At 38.7% G+C, this 9075-nt stretch overlaps 1 long non-coding RNA gene across 1 annotated transcript in view; it reads left to right on the forward strand.

Annotated features, from left to right (window-relative positions):
• The window catches only part of LOC132346721 (uncharacterized), an 83271-nt gene extending 80798 nt beyond the window's left edge, over positions 1-2473 (forward strand). Inside the window, exon 3 of the long non-coding RNA XR_009496635.1 lies at positions 1052-2473. This is a non-coding gene — a long non-coding RNA (uncharacterized lncRNA). The remainder of the gene's footprint in view (positions 1-1051) is intronic.
• Positions 2474-9075: the final 6602 nt, after the last annotated feature.

Consider the following 9075-nt stretch of genomic DNA (forward strand, 5'->3'; position numbering starts at 1 on the left):
TTCTGGACTTTACCAATTAGCAGTTTTCATCCAGTGCTGGCCCTGGCCTTCCCCAATAAGCATTTGGTTTAGCTATTATAAGTCAGGGAAACCAGGTTGATAAGTTTGGATGACTATATTAAAATCCTCAGCAAATCTATGCAGATTTTTGGTTACTTTAGGAAAATCTTTGACTATGGCTCACAGTTCAGCTTTAGGCCAAAATGTATTTAATAAATAAAATTAAGTACCTGGATCCTTAGAAGTCTTAATTTTAAGGGATGGGTTCCGACAAATCAGAGTGAGTCTGACACTTCCAGAGGAAAAGGGAGTGGCGAGAGTTTCAGAGAAAATGAAAGTTTGGCAAGAGAATTTGTACGGGAAATTTGTGGATGTGGTGAAGGTATAGGCAGTGTAGAGGGAAGGAGGAAGATGTGCTACAGGCTGAGTGTGGCCAGGGGATGCTGAGAGAAACAGGATTGTACAAGTGATAGAGTATGAGACAAAGAAGCCAAGGAAGAAGAGCCTGAGGCTTTAGGAGCCATCTCATCTCTCTTTAGTCCTTTGTTTGCCTGTTAATTTTTAAAGCAGTATTTTGCATAGGCAATTTAGACCTCTGATAAGGCTAGGAAGCTTCAAAATATTAATCAAAATAAACATTTCACTCAGTTCTGAAAATTGTTGAACTCTTGTGGTCCAGTACAATTTTAAGTAAATTAAGTTTGGGTATTTCAGAAGTCCCCCATGATGGCCATTGATATTCTAAATTGCCTTTGGTCAGATTGGTCCATTCGTTTCGAAATGTACCTGAGGAAGGACCATGTTTTTAAACATAAAATTGGCCAGCTTCCCTGGATGCAGAGGGAGTGAGGCTCCCTCAAGACACTTAGATCCTGAGATGCCACTTCCTAAAGGTCTTTCCTCTAAAGAACAATTTTCAAATAATTTAAATAGTTTACTGCACAAATGGCTTAATTTGAACAGCTTACAACCATCTGAGCCAGTCTTAAGAAGACAGCTTGGTCCCAGAGGAGCCAGGCCAAATGCTTTTTTTTTTTTTTTTTTTTGACAGTTTCCAGAAGACAGTCCTTCCAAAGAAATTGGCCAAAGGCTGAAAAAAATTGGCATTGTTTCAGAGAAACAACCCCCTGTTCCAGAAGGAATGGGTTGAAGACTAGCCAGCTTCAATGAAACAATCTGATCTCCAATCAGGCCAAAGTGCCAAAACAGTATTTATATACAAAATGAGGCCTTAAGCATAAAGATGAAACTTTTAAAAAGATTCTGAGTAAACCTGGAGCACTTCAAACATAAAGAACATGTAAACTCGCTCAGATCCAAGAAAAAGAAATACTTTCAAACTCCAGGGTTTTGTGAGATAAGCAGTGAGTACAATGGGTTCAGCAATGACCACTGAGATCATCACTCAGTGATCTCAGTGATGCTTTATTGCGACTGTGCTGCTAAGTACAGTTACCATCTTGATTTTACACACTTACATCAGCCTTCTTGGAGAAGGAAATGGCAAACCATTCAAGTATTCTTGCCTGGAGAATCCCGTGGACAAAGGAGCCTGGTGGGCTACAGTCCATGGGGTTGCAAAGAGTTGGACACAACTGAGTGACTAACACACACACACACATACACACATACACAATGGGCTCAGTTATAGGCACCTCACCTATTGGCTCACCAACCCTGGAGCCACTGGGAATCGTCTTTGGTCCCCCTATGAGCCACCAAAATACTGATCAAAGACAAATAGACCACCAGGTATTTCTCCAGCAAAATGGATTTATTCAGGATCAGCAGAGAATTGCAGTTTGGGATCTACAGCCGTGGCGAGCCATGTGCAATCCACCACATGGCGAAAGAAGAATACTCTTACAGAAGGGAAAGGAAGTTGGAGGGAATGAGTCAGAAACAGTCTATGGCTTTTTATTGGCTGAGTCCTTGACAGGGAAGAAGAGGAATCTCTTCTGCTGGTGGACTCTGCCATCTTTGCAGTGTGTGAGCGCTCCTCCTTCTGATATCCCAGCTCTACTAATTTGAGGTTTCTGTTTATTAATTTCTTACATTGTCTTAAAAATCAAGTTAACGTATCTTCTTATTCTCTCTTATACGTACTGGTAAATGTGTACATTATAGTTAGTCATCTCTTTCTCCCCAACTCCAGCCTCGCCTCTCTTTTTTAGAAATGGTACCCTGTCTGGTGAGAGGCCTGGTAATACCTTATGGTGAATGATGCCAAATTCTTGATATCCAAAGAAAATTTAATTTTGGTACCAGGGACCAGGCTTGATCACTCAGAGCTTTTGTGTGGCAGAAGTTTTATTACAGTGAAAAAGGATAGAGAAAACTGACATAGATATCAGAAGGGGGACAGAGAATGCAGGTCTTAGCAAGGCCTTATATACTTTTACCAGACCCACTCCCACAACATAACATCTTAAATTAACAAGACTAGAACTAACAATATAAAAGTCTTACTAGACCCACTCCCACAACAAGATTAGTCAGAGGGTTCTTGTTAAGAAGGAGAAACATGTCCTCAAGCAGGATACATTGTTGTTATATAATCATATAATCAAGACAAAGGAAAGTAGGGAAAAAAAAGTTTGTCCTTCTCTTCTCCTCAAGAGCCACAGACCCCTTTCTCCTCCTTGAGGGCCCTGGAATCCTTATCAACTTACTAAGAATTAATGCTCTCACTGAGACACATAGAGGCCACATATCCTAGGCCAGCTCAATGCTAAATTTACTAAACTCATGCTACATCTGCTAAACTCATGCTGCTCTGTGATGTTCATCCGATTCTATTCATCTGCCATTTTCTCCCTATTTTAACTACTTGTTCTCGCACTAGTTTTGTAAATATTCCCTGAGATTCAAGGAAAAGGCAGTAAGAAACAAAAAGATGTGAGTTTCCTGGACTGATACATTTGTCAATAATAGTGTAAGTAGATTTGATATGTTTTCATAGAATTTTTCCTTCCTATCAATCCCTGTAGTGTATTTTTGACAATATCTAGATTAAGGTGAAGAGTTGCTAAAATCTAGTCTTGGCAAAGGACCCTTGCACTAAAATCACAGATAAAACTTTGACTAATAAAAATGACTAATGTTAACTTTGTGTTTTCTTCTTTCAACAGAGGACTCCAAAAATGCAAAAGGAATTTGTGGTACTACAGTCCTCTGATATATACTTCTCAAATTAAACAGCTATTCAATTTATATTGGACTTATTTTAGCAATGAAGGCTGGCAGAATATACCACCCCCAAATATGTTGCTCTGGCATGTTGACCCTTTTAAGTTAAATGCAGGTGGAAAACAGAAAATGCAAGAACACTGCTCCTTTTTTTTTCTTAAGAACAGGAGGTGAATTGCCCATGTGAAAGCTGTCCTTCCCATGTAGCTGAGCAGGACCCTGTAGGGTCTTCCTGGGACAGAACCCCCACCCCTCCATAGCATGTCCTCCACCTACATCTTGTCTATAGAAAAACTTTAGCATCCCAGGTCTTCCCTGAGTTCCAAAGGATAAATCTAATCAGAGAAGTGAGAAAAGTGAGAGAAGTGAATAGGAAGAAAGGAAAACAATCAAGCAAGACAAAATAATAATAGTTTAGCCATAAAACAAAATCAAGGACCTTTAGTTCCTTCTCAACAGCTATAGATAATATTTTGAGCCATGTCTTTTGAGCTGTTTTGCAGAAACTAAAATTGCTGCCAGATGGAAGAAGTTAGCTATATGCTGCCCACAAGTGCATAGGCCCCAGACTTGTGGAAACAGAAGGTTGACTCCCAATTACCTCACTACCAACCAATCAGAAGAATGTCCATGGGCTGATCATATACCCCTCAGTCTTTCTCCCTCTGGAGAAGGAAATGGCAACCCACTCCAGTATTCTTGCCTAGAGAATCCTTTGGACAGAGGAGCTTGGTAGGCTGTTGTCCATGGGGTTGCACAGAGTGGGATACGCCTGAAGTGACTTAGCAGCAGCAGCAGCTTTCTCCCTCAGTTCAATTCAGTACTCAGTCATGTCTGACCCTTTGCAACCCCATGGGCTACAGCATGCCAGGCTTCTCTGTCCATCACCAACTCCCGGAGTCTGCTCAAACTCGTCCATTGCGTCAGTGATGCCATCCAACCATCTTATCCTCTGTTGTCCTCTCCCTCACCTTGCCTTTAAAAACTTTTCACTGAAAACCATTGGGGAGTTGGGCTTTTGAGCTCCAGCTTCCTGTACTTCTTGCTTGGTGCCCTGCAATAAAGGCTACACTCTCCTTCACCACAACTTGGTGTCAGTAGATTGGCCCTACTGTGCACAAGCGAACAGACCCAAGTTTGGTCACACCTGTAGCAGAAGAAAAATAGTATCCTTATCATCATGAATAAGAAGGTGAGGCCAAAAGAATTCTGTATGAACAAATCTTGTTAAAATAATTGTTACTTTCTTTTAGCTTTACCACAAAATTCACTTACATTTCCAAGATTGCCTTTTTTCAGTCTAACAGACTTCATCACTTATTTGGGTGTTCATTCCTTATCAGGACTTCCATGTCACGTAAAACATATATATCTGTATGCTTTTCTCCTGTTAACCTGTCTTATGTCTGTGTAATTATCAGGTCCAGAGGAAAGCTCTAAGAGTATAGAGGTGAAAGTTTTGCTTCCTGTACACTGATAAGGTACTATTCTTCTCAGTGGAGAATTAAAAGAAGTATAAGGCTTGGTGCATTTTATTAAGATTTTTGCATGATATTTGGGAGAGAAAAGGCAAAAGGAGATATGATACAGTTTACAGTTCATCTCAATGTATTGTTAAATAGAAAGGGGTATTAAATATGTTTGTGTGTATGTGCTAAGTTGCTTCAGTCGTGTCCGACTCTTTGTGACACTATGGACTGTAGCCACCCAGGCTCCTCTGTCCATGGGATTCTCCAGGCAGGAATATTGGAGTGGGTTGCCATGCCTTCCTCCAAGGGATCTTCCTGAACCAGGGATCAAACCCACATGTCCTATGTCTCCTGCATTGTGGGTGGATTCTTTATGGCTGAGTCACCTGGGAACCCTGGAATTTACATTACTATTTAAATAATGTTAGAACTCTAAGGCTCTAAGACATTAAATTATCAATTCAAATAGTTAAATCAACAGCCTTGGCATTAAATTTTCTATTTTCTGACTAAAAAACAACTGTTTCTGTTAAGGTATGTTAGTAATGAACTATTCTAGCTCTTTAAAGTGTTGTCATTTGGTACTTTATGTAATTCTCAATAGTTTATATGACAACCTTAGCAAGGATATATTATAGTACTTAAACAAGTACTTAAACATGCTGATCATTCAGTTGGTCTGATCTTGGCAAAGTAATATCTAAATCCCTAAAATGGTTAGCTCATAGGAACCTTGGGAGCAAGTGAACAGTTAATACATCTCATTTGTCTTAAATTGTGGTTAATCAGCATCCTGACCTTCTATGCACAGGATGGGTAACTGACTAAGTGAGTTGAGAAAAATCATTTGTTTGACCTCTGTGGGAGGGAGTTCCATCAGACTTCTGGCACCAGAAGGAACAAAGTTATGATTAAATAACCACAACCTCCAACAGCTCTGAACATATTCCTCTCACTTCATATGCCACAGTTTTGTTCCAATATCTCTGCTCCTGGCCAGGCACATCCTGTTCTCTCTTCCAGCCATAAGTCAATCCTGTTAAGGGACACCACCACCATCACAGCCCGATCTGGCTCAGAGCTCAGTATCTGCTCTCCTTCTGGCACTAAAACCACATTCTCTTTCCAACCTGATTCCCTTTCTATGCTTAGTCTTTGATTTTATCTTGGTATTTTTCCAGATGCCCATTCCAATCCTTTTTCCTACTCTTGTCTGAAATTTTCCTCATTTTTCTTCGGAGTCCAAGGCCATAATCTTTTCTTCCTCCTTCCTTTTTTTTTTTCCCTCTCAATTTCTTCTCTTTCCTCTAATTATACATTATTGTCTTGTGTTTAATTCATATAATCTGTGTGCATGTGTGCTAAGTTGCTTCAGTTGTGTCTGACTCTTTGTGAGCCTTCAGACTATAGCCCTCCAGTCTCCTCTGTCCATGGGATTCTCCAAGCAAGATTACTGAGTGGATTGTCATGCTCTCCTCCAGGGGATCTTCCTGACCCAGGGATCAAATTCGAGTCTCCTGTCTCCTGCATTGTTAGGGAGGTTCTTTACCACTAGCACCACCTGGGAAACCCTCATATATTATTGGCCTGGATCCAAATATTCAGCCTTCCTGAAGACTAAAGTCCAAAGCAACATTTGTTAATAAAACATTTGCAAGCTATAAAAAGGAAGTACTTCAGGGGGAGGAAGTATTTCCATAAATAATTAGGTTGGTATAAATGTAATTATAGTTTCGGACTGTAAATTTTAAATCATTATAATTAGGCTCAAACACATCTTTATTAATCAAAATAGGAACCATTACAATCAACACATTTTTAGCCAATGAGAAATAAGTTTGCTTATTTCTGGAGTATAAAAACCCATGTTTTGGGATTTGACAAACTCTTGGAAAGCATTTTTCTGCAGTCTGCCAGTTGTGGGAGGATTTTTCCTGCAAAAAGTTTTCAAAATGCTTGAAGAAGTGGTAGTAATTTAGTGAGAGATCAAGTAAATGTGGCAGATGAGGCAAAACTTTGTAGCCCAATTTGTTCAACTTTTGAAGCCTTGGTTATACTATGTGCAATTGGGTATCATTACAGAAAAGATTTGGGCTCTTTCTCTTTACCAGTGCTGGCTGCAGACGTTGCAGTTTTCAATACATCTCATTGATTTAATGACCATACTTCTCAGATGTAATGGTTTTAGTAAAAGCAGTAGTCAGCAAACCAGCAGCAGACACCCAGACAGTGACCATGATACTCTTTTTGGTGCAAGTTTTGCTTTGAGAAGTGCCCTGGAGCTTCTCAGTCCACTAAGAGCTAATTGTCGCTGGTTGTCCTATACAATCCATTTTTCCTCACACATCACAATCCAATCAAGAAATGGTTACTTGTGAAGAATAAAAAAGAAAACACATCCAAACAGCAACTTTTTTTTTTTTGGATCGGTTCATGAGGCACCTATTTACCGAGCTTTTTCTTCTTTCCAATTTGCTTCAAATGCCAAATGACCATAGTATGGTTGACACTGAGTTTTTTGGCAACTTCTCGAGTAGCTGTAAGAGGATCAGCTTTGATGATTGCACTCGGTGGTCATTGTCAACTTCTGATGGCCAGCCACTGCACTCCTCATCTTCAAAGCTCTTGTCTCCTTTTCAAAACTTCTTGCACTACCACTGCACTCTTAAGTTCATTAATAGTTCCTGGGTCAATTGCATTATTGATATTGCAAATTGTCTCTGCTTGAAAAACAAAATTTTGAACTCCAAAAATAAAATTGTTCGAATTTGCTTTTTGTCTAACATCATTTCCCTAGTCTAAAATAAATATAAACAGGAAATAATGTCATTATCAAAGAAACATAAAGCAAGAAGTGTGCATTAAGATGATGCATAACATAACTATATTTATTTAGAATGTATTCCAGTATCAAAAGGCAAGTTTCAAAATGCAGAAATCCCAATTACTTTAGTACCAACCTAATACATGCTAGCTGATTACAGTAATTCAGTCTAGAACCTTAAGAAAAAAAAAAAGAGATGTACTAGACTATATGAAAATTGCCATATAAATTTAACATATGAAGAGCATATTGTAATATAATCAATTGCATCTTGTATTAGTTTTCAAAACATAAAAAAATTTATGGTAACCTAAGAGTTTTATATTTGATCTAATTATTATAGATTAATTATATGCATATGTTAATTTTATAAAATATTTTATGAAGGACTGAATGCTAGAATTTCTTATCTGCACTTCACAATTATAATTACATACTCTGACAGTAAACTCTAAATACATTATCAGTTCAGTACAGTCGCTCAGTCGTGTCCGACTCTTTGCGACCCCATGAATGGCAGCACGCCAGGCCTCCTTGTCCATCACCAACTCCCGGACCTCACTCAAACTCATGTCCATCGAGTCGGTGATGCCATCCAGCCATCTCATCCTCCGTAGTCCCCTTCTCCTCTTCCCCCAATCCCTCCCAGCATCAGAGTCTTTTCCAATGAGTCAACTCTTCACATGAGGTGGCCAAAGTACTGGAGTTTCAGCTTTAGCATCATTCCTTCCAAAGAACACCCAGGACTGATCTCCTTTAGCTTATACACACACATAAACTAAAAGCTGTGTATTCAGATAATTTTTCTCTATATATAATACTTAAGCACACATCCACATGGGACTTAGTACTACTGACTTAATAGACCTCGATTATCTCCTTTACACTTCTGCAGCATTCTTTGGAAATTATACATGTTTTAATTCTTTTATGACTAAAGCCCAAAAGCCTCTGAGCATAATTTTTCCTTTGTTCAATATATGTTTGTTCTTAGAAGTATAGGTTATTTTCTTGGTACTTTACTTTTCAATGTGAGTATGGCTAAGGGATTTAAAGCTGTATTATTTTTCATACATAAATATTATTTTCTAAATGCTAAGCACATAAATGTGTGAATACAGGTAGGTTGACATACTCATGAAGTAGAGGAGATGATAGAAAACTAAGAGTTGAATTTATGTATAAACAAGTACTTAAATGAAGATTATAAGAAAAATAGTCTTTATGGTAGGGGAATCTGGTGGGCATATAATAATGCTAGAATTTAAGATGGTGAATAAAAGGGGATATGGAGATACAGAGTATGTTTTGGAGGGAGACAAAACAAAAGAACAACCCTGAAGCATAATGACACAGTTCAGGTTTTTGATTACTGATCTTCAACTCAGTTTCTCTGTGTAATAATCTCAACTGCATTATACCTTCAAACTGTCTGTGTAATTAAACCTTTAGTGTTTCTGTGATGTAACCACTGCTGCCTTTGTGGTTCCATTTTCCCTTGATGTGCTTTATGTTAAGTCAGGCACCCTGTGAAAGCTCTTATCTTCAAAGAATAAAGCAAAGTGAAAAATTGGAAAGCACTTATGTAAAAAT

Source organism: Bos taurus, chromosome 12 (assembly GCF_002263795.3).
Source record: "Bos taurus isolate L1 Dominette 01449 registration number 42190680 breed Hereford chromosome 12, ARS-UCD2.0, whole genome shotgun sequence".
In the NCBI taxonomy this organism is placed as follows: Eukaryota; Metazoa; Chordata; class Mammalia; order Artiodactyla; family Bovidae; genus Bos; species Bos taurus.